Genomic DNA, 19,858 nt, shown 5'->3' with positions numbered 1-19,858 from the left:
TAAGTGAGACAATAAGAGTAAATCAAGATGAGGGCCACGGTGGCTCAGCAGGCAAGAATGCTTGCCTGCCATGGCAGAGGACCCGGGTTCGATTTCCGGTGCATTCCCATGTTAAAAAAAAAAAAAGAGTAAACCAAAATGAGAAACTAGACCTGAATTGAAAGACTGGAAAGGCGAGATTTTAGAGATACTTTGGCACAGACAGAACTTAATAGATGTGAAGGGTGTGATTAAGTGTAAAGAGTGGAAAAGATGAAGAAATCAAATTCATTTTTCAGCTTTGGAATTAGGAAGAGAGGGGATCCTGGGGAAAGGGTCAGCCTGGTGAGGACGCTGATGGAGAAAGATGGTAAATGAGCAGAACTGAAGCATGGAAATTGGATTATGAGCTCAGATTGATCCAGTACTATAGTTTCATATTTTCGATAGAAGATTCTTTATGAAATGATTGCAAATACTTTAAAATGGAATTGTATTAACTACTCACCTAAATTAATTCATTACAATTAATAAACTCAACAGATCGAGTTATGGGAATGGATGAGCATTCCCAAGGAAGTTGTCACTTTGTAACAAATGCCCATATTTAGCTGTCTTAGGAAGTGAAACTAGTGACAGTGAAATTAAGGACATCTAAGAAAGGAGAGGGACTTAAGAGTGTTCTAACTTCAAAGCTAAGAAAAGGCAAGTGTCTCAAAGAGTAAGGAGACAGCATAGTAGTAATGTTCTCAACTCTTAAAGAATGGTAATTGAGTAGAGGTCATCCAATTCAACAATAAGGGAAACAATTTTAGGGGAAATAATTTCAGAAAAATGTTAAGGAGAGAATACAGCCTGTAATTCATTGAAAGGCAAATATGAAGTAAAAAAAACCTTAAGCTGTGAGAGGAGACAATGCTTTTGGGGTGTTTGGTTGTAAAGGGAAGGAGAAAAATGATTCAGTGGTTTGATTAAGAAGTAGGGAAGAAAATTACCTCTGAAAGATGAGTGTCTAAAGCCTGCAATCAGGCAAGTAGCAGGCTACATTCATTTAACAAATTCAACAAATATTCGATGAACACCTATCACCTACTTAGTACTGCTAAGTGCTGGGGATATAGCAGTGAACAACTTAGAAAGTCCTGCCTTGGTGGAGCTTACTTCATTCAGATTCATCGTCTGCAGCTGACTACTGAGTGGTCCAGAGTGTGTTGCAAAGTTTTCGCACTTCTGTTCACTTAAGAGTGGGGGTACAGTCACATCACCTCCAAATTACTGACATGCTAAGTAGCAGGTTTGCATGACTTTTACAATGTTCTTTATCTTCAAACCAATATGTGCTCAGCTTTGATAAGAACCACCACAACAGACAATACAGTAGAAACAAATTTGTAGGCTGCAGGATCAATGACAAAAACAGTATTATTTCACGGACCAGATAAGAACAAGGAAAAAGAAGCAATCGGCCATAAAGTTTTTGGAAGCTTTCATGGTGTAAAGAACTGACACCATTTTTTCATCAGCCTCTGCAGTAAAAGAGCTGTCCAGAGATCTGGTCTCAATTCCCGGGGCTTTAATCTTTATAGGAAATGAAACCTGTTAAAGTCATGCTTTTGCATTTTGCAGGAAACAGCTGCAACGAATCTAAGTTTATATGAAAGGAACAATCAGTATCACAGGATAGTAGAAATTGTATTAAAACTTAACAATTGGAATAGACGCAGAAAGTTTTTCTTTTAAATAAACTTGAATTAAGGGTTTGTCAAAATAATAGGCTAGGATGAATTAACAGACCCCTTGTTTGCCAATGTGAGAAAGGCAAGGAAGATTATTTTAAACACTTTTTTTCCTGAGTCCTCCTATAAACTTTATAATTTGGAAAACACTGAAAAGACAAATCTGAAACATGCATCACTGAAATGAGCAAAACATAGGCGTACATTTAAGCTGAATCAAGTTTTGTGCATGCATGTTAAACAGTTTTTTAAAAATAGTATCGACATATATTTTAAACCCCTACTTTTCAAAAATAGCTGCTCATTGGAATTACCTGGAAGAATTTTAAAAAATTTTGATGCCAAATCCCAGCCCAAAGATTCTAATAATTGGTGTAGATTCAGCACAGGCATTGGGATTTTTTAAAACTCCCACGTTCTTCTAATGTGTGTCAGTTCAAGAACCACTGTTCTAAATTCCTGCTACAGAGTCCAAACAATGAAGATAAAACAGTGTAGATGATCATCATTTGAAATAGCTCTTTAAATATACTTTTGAGTTGTAAGGATGCTAATTCAAGAAGTTTGACAAAATAAAGGGTAAAAAGACATAAAATTCCTTCAGACAGGCCTTTTCTCATCACCCAATTTCATCATGTTTTCACGACACTCCCACTCACTCCATTTTACTTCTCTGCTTGGCACATACTTATGCCACGCTGATGTTTCTGTCATTCACTTGCATGTTTGTTTATTTGTTTCTCCTTATTAGAACACAAGTTCCTGAGAGCTAGGAATTGTCTATTTTGTTCACCACTAAAACCCCAGAATCAAAAAAGTGTATTGCACTTAGTAGAGACTCAGTCAATATTAACTGAACTATGGATAGGTAAAATGCAGTTTGTTTGTGGTTAATTGTATTTATATTAGTCAGTAGGCAAGTCATTTCCTCTACATAGCATTTACGGGGTTTTGAGTAGGCATTTTTATCTTCCCATAATTCTTATTTTAATTGTTGCATAATAGTTCATCAAGTAGAAATGCCAAAATTATTGTTCTATTTACCCTGTTGGTTAACAAAGTTGACTTTTACTGTATACCTACTTAACTCTCTATATATCTGTCTTCCTTTTCTTTTGTCTAGTAAAACATGAGCATGTAGTTTTCTTCTTCTTTATTGGAGAAGTTTACATTAGAAGGTATTTATTTGGTTTGCTTTCCTGTGTGATAATTTTTTTCCCATATAGTTGGTAGTTAAGATATATAGTGCCCCCGAAGAAATATGTACCCCATGTTCACTAAATGTAGAATAATTTTATTAAATTACCATCATCTCCTTCACATGCTCTGTGATGGTTAATTGCATGTGTCAACTTCGCTAGATTATGGTGTCCAGTTATTTGGTCTACTTTTGCTATGAAGGTATTTCACAGATGAATTTGCAGCTACAATTAGTTGACTACATCTACAATCAACAAAGAAGATTGCCCTTTCCTCTTCTAAGCAGTTGGAGAAATTAAAAAACAGAACTGAGAGTTTCAGAGCTCAGAAGAATCTCTGCCTCAATTTCAACATTAGCTCTTTCTGGAATTTCCCATCAACCAGCTCCCTAAGGGGAATGCAGACTAAGGAGTTCAACATAACCTTTATCGAATTTTCCTGCTTGCAGCCGGCCCTATTCAGATTTCTCACCCCTCACAATCACATGAGCTAATTCCTTATAATAAACCATATATATATATATATATATATGTTTATAAACCATATGTATGTATATACCCCATTGATTCTATTTATTCATTGGAGAACCCTAATACATTCTTTTACTTATTAAATCATTAATCAGCAATTGTACATCGTTTTGATAATTTCCAATTCCTAGAGAAATGGAATAGCATTCTAATATATTAATTGAGTTTATTTTTTATTTTCTGCCCACTAAAATGTGATTTACTTTTGTTTATGTTTTCACTAAATAATATCATATATTCAAAAATTAATGGAAACAAAATACATCAACCCATAAAACCTAAACTGTGTTAAGCATTTTTTTCTTTCTTTCCTTCTTTTTCTTTCTTTCTTTCTTTCTTTTGTTTTTGTTTTTGGAGAAAATACCTTAAAAGAAGATATATGATACAATTTCTGGAGAAAGGAAATAAAGTGAATCCCCTTAAGAGATAATATAATGAAGAAAGTAGAGTTGTTGATAGAGAAGATAAAATCATACTTTAAAAGAGACCCTCCTATTAAGGTAAAGGCTTAGAACATAAGGAATTATGAAGAAAATAGACATTCCTTCATATATTCAATTTCTTTCCTGAGGATGCTTTGTCATGGAAAACACTTCAGTTACTAAGGGAGGAAAAAATCTTGAGCAGCATAACTTTCTTTTAGGAAACTAACAGATAAGACACATTTAAGACAAAACTATTCTAGTGGAAATCAGATGTCTACATATTGATGCCTTTTGTGAAGGCATCAAATGGAATCAGACATCTATTATAACGGAAAAAAGAGCAGGACTCCATATGAACTATTGTTGTGATGCACATATGAGGATATGAGATCGTGGGACACAACACACAAGAGAGAGAAAGAGAAAGACAGAGAGAGAGAGATCAATAATTAGGAAACTCTGGAACAAAGAAAATATGCTCTGGAAATGGAATCCTAATGTTAGTTTGATGGGAAAACAATATATCATAAATATTTTTGTTTGCACTAGATTTGCACTAGAAATTGCACTGAATTTTGAACAACAAAACTAATAAAAACAGTAAGGAAAGATACAGCATACACAAAATTCGGTCCAAAAGAAAGGCTGAAAGCAGGGAAAATATTATTTGAACATGAACTAAACCACTGTAACAGAACATTTAAAATGGATAGAAAGTAAACAACAATGGGTTTGAAAAGAATATGCTAGAAATGTTACCATTGAAAAAGAGAATTTGAAGAGGAGATATTTAACAGCTTTCTACCAAGAAGCAGACAATTGAATGTGGAGAAATCTCTGCTGAGCCAAACCACTTTCCATAATAAGAGAAATAAGAGTTGCTCTTTTAGTGATCACAAATAGACACTCAACAAGCAGAGAATGGGATGGCCCAGCATTGGGTTTACAGGCAGAGTTGTTAAGATGGAAGCAAAAATGGTTATCTTCTTGAAAAAAGCAAGTAAAATAAAGTGCTGGATAAAACATCCTTAAGCAAGCTGTCCCATCCTGCTTGCCTCAAGGTGTAAGCCAAGTAATGAGTCACTAAGGTGTTCATTCCAGCCGTAAGGACAAAGAACAAGGGCAGGGAGTTGGCGAGAAAGAGCAATGCACTGCCTACTTTGCTATAACTGAGACTCCTCCTTATAAGGTATCTCAATTTAGAACTATTTCTACACTTCAGAGGACTGACAAAGAGGAAACTGATTTAAATTAATATAAGAAATATACTGGTTCGAAATAAGGGGAAGGGAAACTAATTGTTGTTAAATATACATGTGGCAGGCATTAGTATAAAAGAGCATACATCCATGAAATCATTTATTCCTCAACCCAGTTGAGGTGAGTGCAATCATATTTTAAAGATAGATAAATGGAGTTTCAAGAAAAATCAGTTCTCCAAGACACAGCCAATAATAGGGGAGCTGGGATTCAAATGTTAGCCAAACTACAAACTTCTACTACTTTCCCCTACTACTTCTTTTAAGACTGAAAGAAAAAAATCTCCCTATCTTCTATCTATAGCTATACCACATTGCATAAATTCAATAATGCACTTTTTCACATTGCAATGTCTGAAATCTCATGGTCTCATAGTTCAGTGTTCTATAAAATAAAGGTGCAGCTTTCTAACAATGATATGACAGATTCAATGAAATATTTAGTTGGATGAACAGGTTCCTGAAGGAAGCACTGGCAAAGATGTTTACAAAAATAGTTTAGATTTGGACATTGGCCTCATGGATGAAAGAAAGGGTAAGAAAGAGAAGATCCCTCTGAGCGGACTTCTTTGTTTAGCTCTATGTCCTTCATGCTTGAACGATGGCTCTTCTTCCGGAGATATTCTATCTTCCCACAATTGGCAAAAAATCATTTTTTACAGAGGTTATTGACTTTGCTTGTCTGAAAGATGGACGTCTTTATGGCAGACTGCATCCACAGAGACTCTTTCGTTAATAATGCAAATGCCAATGTGTTTGGGTATATCCTGTAAAATCAGAGAAGGATGAAAGAAGAGAAAATTTGGCCCCCAAGAGACTAAGCCCATATTGCACTTTCTTTGCCTCATTCTCCAGAGAGGAATAACCAACTCATGGTGGAAAAGAGGAAGAAGACAGGATGTCCATTTGCAGATGGAGAAAGGAGCTGGCCAGTCCTGGGCAACTACCACATCATTCCCTGCATCCTAACTTATGGACAATGTGGGGCTCCATTTCTCTCACCTTCAACTCTATGAGAGAATATGAAAGGTGAGAACTCAGCATAATCAGGGAGCTCACCCTTTCTAATGAGTGGGGTCCGGATGTGAGAAAGAGAAAATGATTGAGTATGATGAGGCCACTGATGGCCCTCAATATTGACCAAAATTAAATTCTCATGCTACTGCTTTTAAGCCAGAGACCCCACAGGCTCTCTATTTTTAGAGGAAGTCCTACTCAGAGGTAGGTTCAAGGACGATCTCTTGTGAAACCTTGCCCCACCAAGAACTTTGTAAATTGTTATCTTAGGGACTGACCCATTTCACAATTGCTATATATTTTGCTGGGTCTGACTTCCTCCCTAGGTATAAAGTTCTTGAAGATACAAACCATTTTTTATTCACCTTAGCATCCCCAGGTCCAGCTCAATCAATAGTTTCTAAATAACTATGTTAGACTATTCTTTAAGAACCTAATGAAATCATCTCTAAAACAATTTGTATCAGTAATGCTAGCTCCTCAAGGCACTTCAATTAGAAGAAAAGTTGCCTTATCTTCTACACAACTTTAATTTCCTTCAAATATTCCAGAGAGCAATGTCAAGGCCATTATTCTCTAGGCTCAATCTTTTGGGAGATGGAGGATGGCTCAAATCACTATTTGTAGATAATTCTTATATCTCTATCTCTCTAATGACCCCAAAAGCCAGCAGATGAATTCCATTTGTATATTCCATACAACAGTTTCTCTCCTCCTCCGACTAGCAACCTCTACCCCATCTCCCCACGACAATTCTGTTCCCACTCCTCTAGAACCTCTCATTTGCCTTTGTGCCTCACATCCATTCACTTTAACACAAGACTTGATGGTTCTTTCCCCCCCACTTCTAATGAAAAAATAAAAGCTTTCTGAGTCCTTCCTATGCGTCAGGCATTTTATTGTTTTGCATCCATATCTCATTTCATCCTCACAATAAAATGATATTGTGGGATGAATAGGTACTGGGATAGGTACTGCTATTTCCCAATTTCAAAGATGAGGAGGCTAAAGCACAGAGAATTATACTAATTTGCCCAAGGTCACAACTAGCAAGAGGAGAAAGAGGAATCTGAATTTAGGGTGTCTGCATTTGATTGCATCTTGTTCTTAATCTCTATAGACTCTGGCTTCCCTTTCTCTTTACCAACACTATCTTTAACCCTTATATTTATGACCGCACATCCACCTCAGGTACTTTTTCTTTTTTTTTTTTACTTTTTACTTTCTACTTTGAAGTAATTTTAGACTTACACAGAAATTGCTAAAAGAGTACAGAGAGCGCCTGTGTACTCTTCACTGCCTTCCCCCGCATTCACATCTTATGTAACCATGGCACAAATATCAAAACCAGGTAACTGGAATTTGTATAATACTATTAACTAAACCTCAGAATGTTCAAATATCACCAGTTTTTACATGCACTCACTGTGTTTTTCGGTGTGGATGTATATAGTCCTATTGATTTATCACATGTAGAGAATCATGTTAACTACCACCACAACCAGAATACAAAACAGTTCCACCACCCCTGAAAATACCCACTCTCTTGGGTTTTTTCCAGCACCACAGAAAAACTCCCTCATGTCACCCCTTCACAGTCACAGCCTCACTTGTAACCTCTGGAAACCACTCATCTGTTCTCCAACCTATATTTTAACATTTTAAGAATATTATAATCAATAAAATACACAAACGGCTGATAAATACATGAAAAGGTGCTCAATATTATTAGCCATTAGGGAACCATAATTTAAAAGTACAATGAGATACTACTTTACACCCACCAAAAGAGGGTTATATATGTTATTTAAAAAAAGGAAAATAACAAGTGTTGGAGAAGATGTGGAGAAATTGGAACTCTGGTGCATTTTTGGAGGGAATGTAAAATACAGCCACTGTGGAAAGCAATATGGTGGTTCCTCAAAAAGTTAAATATAGAATTACCATTAGACCCTACAATGCCTCTTCTAGGTCTCTAGCCAAAGAGAGGGTCACAAACAGATATTTGTACACCAATGTTCATAGCTGCATTATTCACAATAACTAAATGCTCAAACAACCCAAATGTCTATCAACAAATGAGTAGGTAAACAAAATGTGGGACATACACACAAGAGGATATTATTTGGCCATAAGTAAAAAAAATGAAGTTATGAGACATGCTGCAGCATGGAAGAATCTTGAAAATGTTATGCTCAGTGAAACAAGCTAGACAGAGAAAGACAAAAATCATATGATAAGACTTGCAAGAGATGACTATAAATAGCAAATTCTCAGAGGTTACCAGGAGAAGCCGGATGAGAGAGTGTATGTTTTTTTAAAAAAAAATCATAAGGTAAAAGAGGATATTTCACTTCTTTTTTATTAAGGCTCAGGGTACAAAGTAGCTGTAGCCCAGACCCAACTAGATTTCCCATTACAGGCTTAAAATAATGATTTCCTAGAGAGAAGTTTTTCCGCCCTCTTTTTTAGCAATATATATATTTCCTGTGGATGGAAACCAATACAATGCCTTTGTGATGCTCCTTTTTACAGATGAGCTTTCTTTTTTTTTAATGTTCAGGATTATTTGTGTGATTCAGTGAAGCAAAGACCATAGGGAAAAGCAACTGTGAGTGGGGTTCATGAGCACTCGAGTGCTGAAGGACATTTCTCTCACATTCACCAAATCTCAGTCCCATGATTGATTATGCAGCAAGGAGCAGGACTGTGATACAAGAGGAAGGGCAGGGAGGGGAAGGGAAAGTGGAGGCAAAGGACACCTTGGTTATATACCATACTACAAACACACTGATCACATATGGCCAGTGAGAATGAGAGTAGTAATTAGTCAAGGAACCCTAGACCACGCTTCACCAACAAACCCAACTTTCTATAGCTTTATATAGTAAGAGAAGAGGAAGAAGGAGGAGGAGGAGATATAAATAAAATCATATGGTATATATCTTTCAGGCTGGCATTTTTTGTTCAACATAATGCCCTTGAGATCCATCAGTTGGTGTATATATCTACAGTTTCTTATTTTTTACTGTTGTGTAATATTCCATTGAATGGGTGTAAAATGTCTACCACCTACTGTTTTATCTAACCCTCGAGTGTGTCTTCTACCAGGACAGCCCAGTGATTCTCAAAATATGGTCGAGGACTTACTTCAACTGGGCATAATGCAGAATTCTGAACCTGTATTAGTCTGTAGCTGTTATGTACCCAGAAAAGGCCATGTTCTTTTTTTATATATAACTTTTTTTTATTGTGTAGTATAACATATGTACAAAGCAAAGAAATAAAAAAGCAATCGCTTCCAAAGCACTCTTCAATAAGTGGTTACAGGACAGATTTCAGAGTTTGCCATGGGCTACCATATGATCCTCTCATATTTTTCCTTCTAGCTACTCCAGAATATATGAGGCTAGAAGGCTTAAATACTTTTTATCATCACAAACGAGTCTTGTTTCCTTCTTTTTTTGTGAACAATAACATATATACAAAAAAAGCCATAAATTTCAAAACACAGTACCACAATTTGTTGTAGAACATATTTCAGACTTTGACATGGGTTACAATTTCACAATTTTAGGTTTTTACTTCTAGCTGCTCTAAAATACTGGAGACTAAAAGAGATATCAATTTAATGATTCAGCATTCATATTCATTTGTTAAGTCCTATCTTCTATGTATAATTCCACCATCACCCTTGATCTTTTCATACTTCTCTTTGGAGTTGTTTGGGCTATGGCAATTCTACATTTTTGACATTGGAAGGGTCTGTCACTTATACAGGGTACGGAGATGGAACTATCCGATGTTCTAGAGAGGCTGGGCTAGGTTTCAGGACTTATCTAGACCAGGGACCCATGTGGAGGTGGTAGGCTTCTGGAAAGTTACTCTAGTGCCTGGCTCCCTTGTGGAATCTTATATATTGCCCTAGGTATTTTTCAGGATTGGCTGGAATGGTCCTAGTTGGGAGTTGGCAAGTTATGATAGGTAGCAGGGTCTATCTGAAGCTTACACAAGAGCAACCTCCAGAGTAGCCTCTTGACTCTACTGAACTCTCTCTGCCGCTGATACTTTATTAATTACACTTCTTTTCCCCCATTTGGTCAGGATGTAATTGTTGATCCTACAGTGCCAGGTCTAAATTCATCCCTGGGCATCCTCTCCCATGTCACCAGGGAGATTTTCACCCTTCGATGTCAGGTCCCATGTAGTGGGAAGAGCAATGATTTCATTGGCAGAGTTGGGCTTAGAGAGACTGAGGCCACAACTTAGCAACAACAGAGGTCCTCCAGAAATAACACTTAGGTACGCCTATAGGTAATCTAAGCTTCTCTGTTACCTACATGTTCGAGGGCATAAGGCCATGTTCTTTTAATCCACTCCTGTGGGTGTAGAACTATTGTGGGTGGGACTTGTTTGTTAGGTTTATTTCAGTTGAGATGTGACCCATCCCATTCCAGGTGGATCTTAATTCTTTTACTGGAGTCCCTTACAAGAAGATAAAAGACCAATGAAATCCAAACAGCTGAGAGAAAAAGCTCCTGGAAGAGCTGAGAGAGAAAGCCACTGAAGCCAGAAGCTAAAAGCAATGAAACCCAGAAGAGAAGTACCAGGAGACACCAGCCATGTGCCTTTCCATGTAACAGAGGCATCCTAGATAACGGCAACCTTTCTTTAGAGAAGGTATCATCCTGTTGATGCCTTAATTTAGACATTTTCATGACCTTAGTACTGTAAATTTGAAAGCTAGTAAGTCCCCATTGTAAAAGCCAATCCATTTTTGTTACATTGCATTTTGGTAGCTTTGGCAAACTGAAACAGATCCACTCAATATGAATATCTGTGGGTAAGACCTACTGTTAAAATACTGGTAGTTTTAAATACCCTATGTAGGCAGTGTAATATCGGTTGCTTTTTAGTTGCGTTAAACTAGAAACCAATGCAACTTCCATTTACATTAGGAATGATGATGGTCAACTGGCATTCCTAATCAGGACAATCACTCTCCAGAGACAGCAAGTGTTACTGTTGAACATCAGACCCTTTTCTAATGATCATAACCAACGTCATGATTTTTATTTTGAAAATTGAGTGTCTCATTCCATAGCACAGGAAAGATAAAGCAAAATTAAAGGTATTCACGATATTTTAGAGGTGTTCCCCACCCTTGCTTGGACATGATATAAGTAGCTAACAATGTCTGTAATTTTTACCATTATGTCTTAAATTTATGCAGGTCCCTTGTCCAGCCATCAGTTTGGACTCTAATGACACGATCTTATCTTAGGAAACTTGACTTGCCTCCCCAAATGAACCTTCCATGCAGAGTAGTAGGAAAAGGAGCACCTAAGGGAAACAGGCCTTGGGGTATGTTCAATCACTTTCTGCATTGTTCACTCATCAGAACCTAGAACAGCAACTGGCAGAGCTGGCCCTCAGTAAATATTCAGATGTATTTAAATTCTAAAATACAACTGTGTTCTTTTGCACCATCATAGTGCTAACCAGAATTACAAGACTAATTTAATCCTTAATGAGTGGAATTAAACTGGTCTTCAGCAGACAAATACGTTCTTTAGATTCAAAACATTTGACCCAAATAGGCATTAGTGTAGAAGTACTGTTATAAGATTCTGTCTCAGGGCTGCTATTACAAGTACCAGACAATGGGTGGGCTAAACAATATAGGGATTTATTTTCTTGTGGTTTTGGAGGTTGAAGTCCAAAATCTAAGTCTCAATCAACCAGTGCTTTCATCTGGAATCTGTAGCATTCAGGTGCTGGGTTGCACAATCCTCAGGTTTCATGGCTCGCATTTTTGCCTCCATCACAAGGTGATCAGTCCCCTTGGTCTCCTCTTGTGGTTTTCTCTGACCAATGGTGTACAAACTTCCTCTGACTTATAAGAACTCCAGACATGTAGAGTAAGGCCTGCCCTGACTCAACTTGGGCTCATCTAAATAGGATCTTAGAAGGTCCTATTCATAATGAGTCCACACCTTAACTAATAATAACATCTTCAAAGATCCTATTTACAATGGGTTAGGATTTGAGCTTATCTTTTCTGGGGACATGATTTTCAGTCCCCATCAGATTCTTTGATGGTTTGGAGCTATGTACTCCAGAAAAACCTTATCCATTTTTTTAAACTTAATCCATTCCAGTGGTGTGAGGTTACTTCAGTTAAGGTGCAGTCCAACTGAATCGGATGGGTCTTAAACCTATTACTGGAGGCCTTATAGGGAAGGCTACATAGAGGCCTTATAGGGAAGGCTACAGAGAGAGAGAAAAAAAAAAAGCCACCCAGAGAGCAGCCAGAAGCCTGAAGTCAAGAGAACCCAGAGTAGCCAGGAGAGGCTGCCATGAACATTTCCATAGAACTGAAAAGCCAAGGACCAAGGATCACCAGCAGCCAATCCCAGAACCCACAGTCTTCTGGGAGAAAGCATCTCCTTGCTGACACTTGGATTTTGGACCTCTTATAACCTCAAAAACATGAGCCAAGAAACTCCCAGTGTTTAAGCAAACCCATTGCATGGGATTTGCTTGAGTAGCCAGAAAATTTAAAACAGATTCCCAAATATTTGTTACTTAGTGGGGTTGCATAGTATCAAGGGGAAGAAGATGCTGAAGCAAACGTTAACTTCCTGACATCTCAGAAAAAGTAACAATAAAAAAGCCCAACTGCCAAAAATACACAAGAAACTTTAAAAAGCAAAGATTAACCGTGAAGGACATCTGGTGGTGAAATCTGTCACTCTCACATCACAAAAGCTCTTCCATGTACCTCTGTGCTACTACCCTTGCCACTCAAGGCCACAGCTCAGGCTCAGACACTACAAAAACCCAACTAGAGTTTTCACACCTTGTGAAAAGCCAAACAATGGAAGCCTCTGTTCGACTCTACTCTCCCTGGCTGGCCCTGTTGACCTACACACTTGTTCAGGTCCAGTTCCCTGTATGCGCACCTCCTTTAGCAGAAAGAGTACAGGGTTTGAACTCAGGCCCACCTAGACAGAAATGCTGTGCACTTCCTAACTACATGACCTTGATCAAATTGTTCACCATGCCAAGACTCAGTTTCCCTGTGTATATAACTATCATGGGATTATTGTGAGAATTTAACGAAGAAGATTTATGTAAAGCTAATTAGTGTCCAATAAATGGCATATGATATCTAAACCAATACTCACCTGATGTGGGATATACTAGCATCCTTTGCACACCAGCAATTGTTTTCTTATTTCCATAGACTTGCTAGCAGGCTTAAGCTTGCTGGGGGACCTCCTCTTGTCTTTATTCTGACCTAGTTTATATGATTGGAACTTGGTTCCTTTATTGAGCCCTCCAGCATGAGTGACCTGTCAGCATTCCCCTTCCTAGAGCGTGGATCTGGTGCCCTGAACCTCTAGCTGTAGAATGGATCCTGCCTTGTAAATGTAGAGCCATGATGTTTGACTTAGGCTGGTGCTACTCACACTGTGGACCACATACTAATGCTGGAAGAGTAACTCTTTTATTTTTTGACCAATTTTTTAACCAATCCATGAAAATAAGAGTGAATCATTTAGTGACTTCCATTTCTTTGCACAGGGCATAGGCCATTTCTGTTACTGCCAAATGTGCATAGAAAGTTGCCTACAGTGTGTTGCATATTGTGTGTCCCCTTGGCCATCCACTGCAGGACGCTGTTACAGCATGTGATGCTTTAATTTGGCTGGTCAACTGTAATCCTCCCCCAAAATATAAAAATATGAGATAATATAAACATTCATTAGAACTTATTATTCAGGGGGAAAAGTTCTGTCAAGAATATTTGAAATGGAGAGTGGACTGTATTTCCTCAAGATAAAACGTCAGTTTGGTCTCAACTTTTCAAAGACGTGGATATGGCTAGACTTGCTTATTTGCATGATATTTTCAGGAGTTTAATGATCTTAATAATTCCATGCAAAGAAGGACTACAACATGTTTTGCAGCGGCAGTTAGAAACAAATGTGAGTATATTTTGGGTAGTGCATTTACTAAGGTAATGTGTATGGTCAGTTGAGTAGAATACCATAAGTACATGGAATCGTGAATAAGGCAAGAGATTGTGTTGGTTTGTACAGGTTAGCATGATGCCCCGATATATTCCAGAATGATTTGGCCAGTGAATAAAAAGTATTTGCAAAGCCCCTTGGGGGACTGGGAAGAATGGAGGAAATATTAAACTGCCCCATTTGGAGAATTTCTGATATTCTTGCAAACAGCGGAGGCAACCAAATCAATAGGCTGAGCCCTAGATCTTGGGGTTCCCCCCTATAAAACTTATTCTTACAAAAGGATAGCTAAGCCTACTTAAAGTTAGGCCTAAGAGGCAGCCCCAGACAACCTCTTTTGTTGCTCAGATATGGCCTCTCTTTCTAAGCCAACTCGGCAGTTGAACTCACTGCCCTCCCAGCTACATGGGACGTGACCCCCAGGGATGTAAATCTCCCTGGCAACATAGGACAGAAATACCAGGATGAGCTGGGACCTGGCATCAAGGGATTGAGAAAGCCTTCTCGACCAAAAGAGGGAAGAGAGAAATGAGACAAAATAAAGTGTCAGTGGCTGAGAGATTTCAAACAGAGTTGAGAGGTTATCCTGGAGGCTATTCTTATGCATTAAATAGATATCCCTTTTTAGTTTATGTGTATTGGAGTGGCTGGAGGGAAGTACCTGAAACTGTTGAGCTGTGTTCCAGTAGCCTTGATTCTTGAAGACGATTATTTATCTTATGTTTACAGTGTGACTGTGTGATTGTGAAAATCTTGTATTTGATATCCATTTATCCACGGTATGGACAGATGAGTAAAAAAGTATGGATTTAAAAAACAAATAAATAATTGGGGAACAAAGGGCAAAATAAATCGGGTAGATGGAAATACTAGTGGTCAATGACAGGGAGACGTAAGGTGTACAGTATGTATGAGTTTTTTCTTCTTTTTATTTCTTTTTCTGGAATGATGCAAATGTTCTAAAAAATTATCATAGTGATGAATACACAACTAGGTTATGATTCTGTGAGCCACTAACTGTACACCATGTATGGAATGTATGTGTGTAAAGATTTCTTAATAAAAATATATATTTTTTTAATGTGAGAAGATTCTAAGAACAGCTACTTTTACAGGTAATGATAACCTGTAGTGCAATTTAACAAGAACTAGCAAGGAAATAATGATAATTATTTTTAGATATTTCACACCTGTGAAAAATTATTTTAAATATTACCAGTTACCTTAGGTATGTCATATTCCATCAAAAGAAGATCTACAAATTGGAAATTACTCTATCCAGAAGCCATTTTTAACCAAAATAAAATGTTATCCTATAACTTTTCAGGATAAATAGTTGGAACTGAACTACTGATGGATGAAAGGTATATTTTTAAAATACAGCATTACTGCCTTATTTGGAAAGAAATGTTTAAATGAATATCCTGTGTTTGCAGAAATTATTTTAAAATCTCTTCTTTCTCTTCTGTCAACATACCTGTGAGATCGATTTCTCTACTATGGATGTTATTTTAAAAAAAACATAGAAAGAGTTTAGAAATACACTGTCCCTGGTAAGCAGCATTGCCACCAATCCAATTTAGATTAGACAAATTAACAAACAAGAAGCCCTGATTCCATTCAAACTTCAAATAACTTTAAATAGTGACATACAAAATGGCCATTCAAGTGTGAGTGTCATCAGAACACATGGTCTTTGATAGTTAAGCCAGCCTAATCCTGGATCAAACAGAGAAACAAATCTCTTTGTCATAGTGAGCTGAGTTTTACTCAGGGGCACAGGAAAGGAGCTAGAGGAAAAATTTCCCAAGACCAGTTCAGAGGGAGAAGGGTGATTTGGGCTTTTATAACACTAAACAGAGAAGGAAATGGCCAAGATCTAGAAGAAAGCAAAAGAAAAAAAATAGAGGAGGAAAAGCTGTTTGGTTAGCATATTCAGTTATTCTGTAGGCCCTTCTTTTTGTTGACCATTTAGGTTTTTTATCTTGTTCTTCGAAGGAAAGAAGGTGATGATATTAGTCTAAATGGTATTTTATTCTTACAAGCAGAGCAAGGGAGGATTTTATTACTGTAACAGAAAATAAATTTTTGAGATTAAATCAACAATAATCTATTTCAAAAAGGGCTTTTAGGTTCAAAGTAATTCAAGGCTGCTTGAGTGAAATGATTATAATAAACATTTTTCTAGCTACTGAGGATTATACTAAACGTTTTCCAGCTAAAGGAAAATATTGAGTATTTTTCCTAATTATCTAAGTAGTACCAGTAAAGACAATGTGGGAAATCATTATTTCCTTCATCACTTTTGTTTAGTTACAATTTTTAATGGATGACAAGTTAGAAGTATAACAGTGATTTTATTAATTGCCTATCAAATGATGTTTTCAGTTTTGTAATTCTTTTCTATTTTCCCATGTCATGTTTGTTCAGGTTATATTTATTACAGCATAATTTTTTGCCTGCTGAGTCTAATAAAAAGTTGCACTTGAATTGCTATGGCTTTTATTTTTTCTACTGTCACATTTACCATATTTTCCAAAAGCATTGGTCCATATGCATCGGAATTTTTTTTTAATATAATTCTTCTGCACAGATAGTTTGAGAAGCACTAAGCTGGACGACCATGTCTTGGGGTCAGTGCTCTTGTTTATAGACCTCACCCCCAGAACCAGCCTTTACCGGCTCCAAACCCACAGAAAGGAACCCATGGGTCATAACTCTCTGAATCTGGACTGAACTTCGGCCTGCTGGCTGATCTCTTAGGAATCCAACTCCACAATTAGGCCAATTTCTCCAGGTTTGAAATCTTCTAAAACAAGGATTTAATCAGGAAAGCTAACCAGAGAAGTGTTTTCATGGTATTTAAGTTGCAATAACAGGACACAATGGCTGCAATAGATTGTTCATGAGCAAACACTCACCTACACACCCTAAAATTTTACTGCCTATAGGAGCATATCATGTTTGTTCCAAATTATTGTTCCCACCTAAGTTCACTCACTGGTATGTATGACTGTCCTAGAAGAATAGAGACGTAGACATTTTAATAAATGGAGCAATTTATTTGTTAATATACGAGGCAAGGTATCTTCATACAGTAACAAAAAGGAGAAAACAGGAAGCAGTGAACCATTTTGCAGCACAAAGGCCACCTTTGCAGCAAGCCAGCATCGTTTGGATGCTATACAAAAAACACAGCACTCGGGTGGTATGATAGTAGCTTAGTAGCAGAATTCTCACCTGCCATGCTGGAGACCCAGGGTCGATTCCTGGTGCCTGCCCATGCCAAAAAAAAAAAATCACAGCACTCTGCATTTGCATGGCATCTTCTCACAAGGGCTTTACCACTCTCCTGATTATGCAGGTTTTGAGAAATCAAGAATGCACTGATTATCATACTTATGAAGTGATAATTCGCTGACAGTATAAATGCAGTGAGATGGCCATTTATTTCTGACAGTGAGTATGGTCACATTGAATCACATCCTTCACTAACACATGTTCAAATCCCAACCTGTGTCCTATGGGTGTGAACCCATTGGTAAATAGGATCTCTGAAGGTCCTTTTAAGGTGCAGCCAAGCTGAGTCAGAGACAGGCCTTAATACAACATGGTTGTGCTAGTTTGAAAGGATGTATGTCCCCTAGAAAAGCCATGTTTTAATCAAAATCCCATTTCATAGAGGTAGAATAATCCCTATTAAATACTATATGGTTGAATCTGTAATTAGATCATCTCCCTGGAGATGTAACTCAGTCAAGAATGGTTGTTAAACTGGATTGGGTAGAGACGTATCTCCACCCATTTGGGTGGGTCTTGATTAGTTTATTGGAATCCTATAAAAGAGGAAACATTTTGGAGAAAGTGAGAGATTCAGAGAGAGCAGAGCAGAATGACATAGCCACAAGAAGCAGAGAGTCTACCAGCCAGCAACCTTTGGAAATGAAGAAAGAAAATACCTCCCAGGTAGCTTCATGAAACAGGAAGCCAGGAGCGAAAGCTAGCAGATGATGCTGTGTTCACCACATGCCTTTCCAGATGAGAGAGACACCCTGACAGGTTTGCCATGTGCCCTTCCACTTGAGAGAGAAACTCTGAACTTCATCAGCCTTGTTGAACCAAGGTGTCTTGCCCTGGATGCCTTAGATTGGACATTTCTATAGATTTGTTTTAATTGGGACATTTTCTTGGCCTTAGAACTGTAAACTAGCAACTTATTTAATTTCCCTTATAAAAAGCCATTCCGTTCCTGGTATATTGTATTCCAGCAGCTAGCAAACTAGAACAATGGCTGAAGTCCTTCTAAGGAAAGGAAATCTAGACAGAGTCACAGACGACTGAGCAGGAGAAGCCAGAAGACAGATCACTTGTGACAGAGGCAGGGACTGAGCCACATCAGAATGCTACAAACTTGGGAGAAAGCATGCCCTGCCAATACCTTGAGTTTGGACCCCTCGCCTCCAAAACAGAGACAACAAATTCCTGTTGTGTAAGTCAACCAGTCTGTGATGTAGGTCACAGCCAAATAAGATACATGCCACAGCCATCAGGCAAAATAAGACAGCTACTTAGAATGCAAAATTGCGTGTAACTCTGTACCCATTTTAGAGAAATGGAAGAGAGGGGTACTCTGATTTGGCCAATAAATTCATATAGTTAGTGGAAACTACTTAATATTTGAAATCCTAGTAAAAAGTCATAGGAAGACAGCAAGAGTATTACCTTATTGGTAATAGGGAATTAACTTAAAAAAAAAATGTTGGCCTTTGATGGCCTTTGATTCAAGCACAATACCAATAAGATACAAATCTGTAATTCATGCAGCAGCATTTCAATTTCCTTCTCAGAATCAAAGGGATCTGAGCAAGAAACCAGTAGGCAAAAGAAATTTGGATTATAACATGATTGTACTTGTTTATTAAGATAAGGAATCTGTTCACAGATTTCCATCCAAAAATATTGAAAGGAAAATGTTTGCATGCTTAAGGGATTAAAGTTTATTTATCTACAGAAATTACCATAGTCAGAGAACAGCCTAATTTCCCAATTATGCTATGAAAAGCAGGTATGGCAATATATGTAAAAGCAGTACTTATGGAGCCTTCTTTAGTCCTTGGTAAATCTTCAGCACTTACTAGCCTTGTTTAAAGAACTCTGAATAAAATGCATTCTGTACTGGTCAAAGAGCATTTTCTCTTCCTTAAAAAAAAGGAAGACATTCTGAAGCTAGTGCATAAAAAAAAATTATGAAATTATGTCTTATCTCCTGCCTCCTGGAAGGGTTACAGAAATAAGAATTTAAAAATACCACATGGAAGCATCGCATCATTAAAGCCACCAACCAACCCCATGGATATGAGACCAGGAAGGAGCAAGAACACTTTAGATGAAGAAAGATTAAGTTTAAGAAAGAATTCCTCATCTATGGAGAGTCTAGAAAGCCACTCATAGAAAGAAGCGCCCTCTCTGCTTCAAGAACACTGGTCTCTTCAACCTTCTTTTCTGCTGCTTGGATGACATAAATCTGCCCAGTACAAAGGAGAGGAAGCACAGTGTATTCTAAAATTTATAAACAGGATTATATATCCATTTGTGGTGGAAGATAGCCCATGATAAAAGAACTTTGGACTATATAAAACAGTTGACAGGTTGGCTTGAAATGAGGAAGTAAAA

General features: G+C 37.6%; 1 long non-coding RNA gene across 2 annotated transcripts in view; it reads right to left on the bottom strand.

The window, feature by feature from the left end:
- LOC143646773 (uncharacterized) overlaps positions 1-19,858 on the bottom strand; it is a 125,839-nt gene that overhangs the window by 75,422 nt on the left and 30,559 nt on the right. The window lies entirely within an intron of this gene.

The sequence above is a fragment of the Tamandua tetradactyla genome, chromosome 9, assembly GCF_023851605.1.
Source record: "Tamandua tetradactyla isolate mTamTet1 chromosome 9, mTamTet1.pri, whole genome shotgun sequence".
In the NCBI taxonomy this organism is placed as follows: Eukaryota; Metazoa; Chordata; class Mammalia; order Pilosa; family Myrmecophagidae; genus Tamandua; species Tamandua tetradactyla.
Note: the sequence above shows the minus strand (reverse complement) of the source record. Positions and strands in the feature narration are given on the sequence as shown.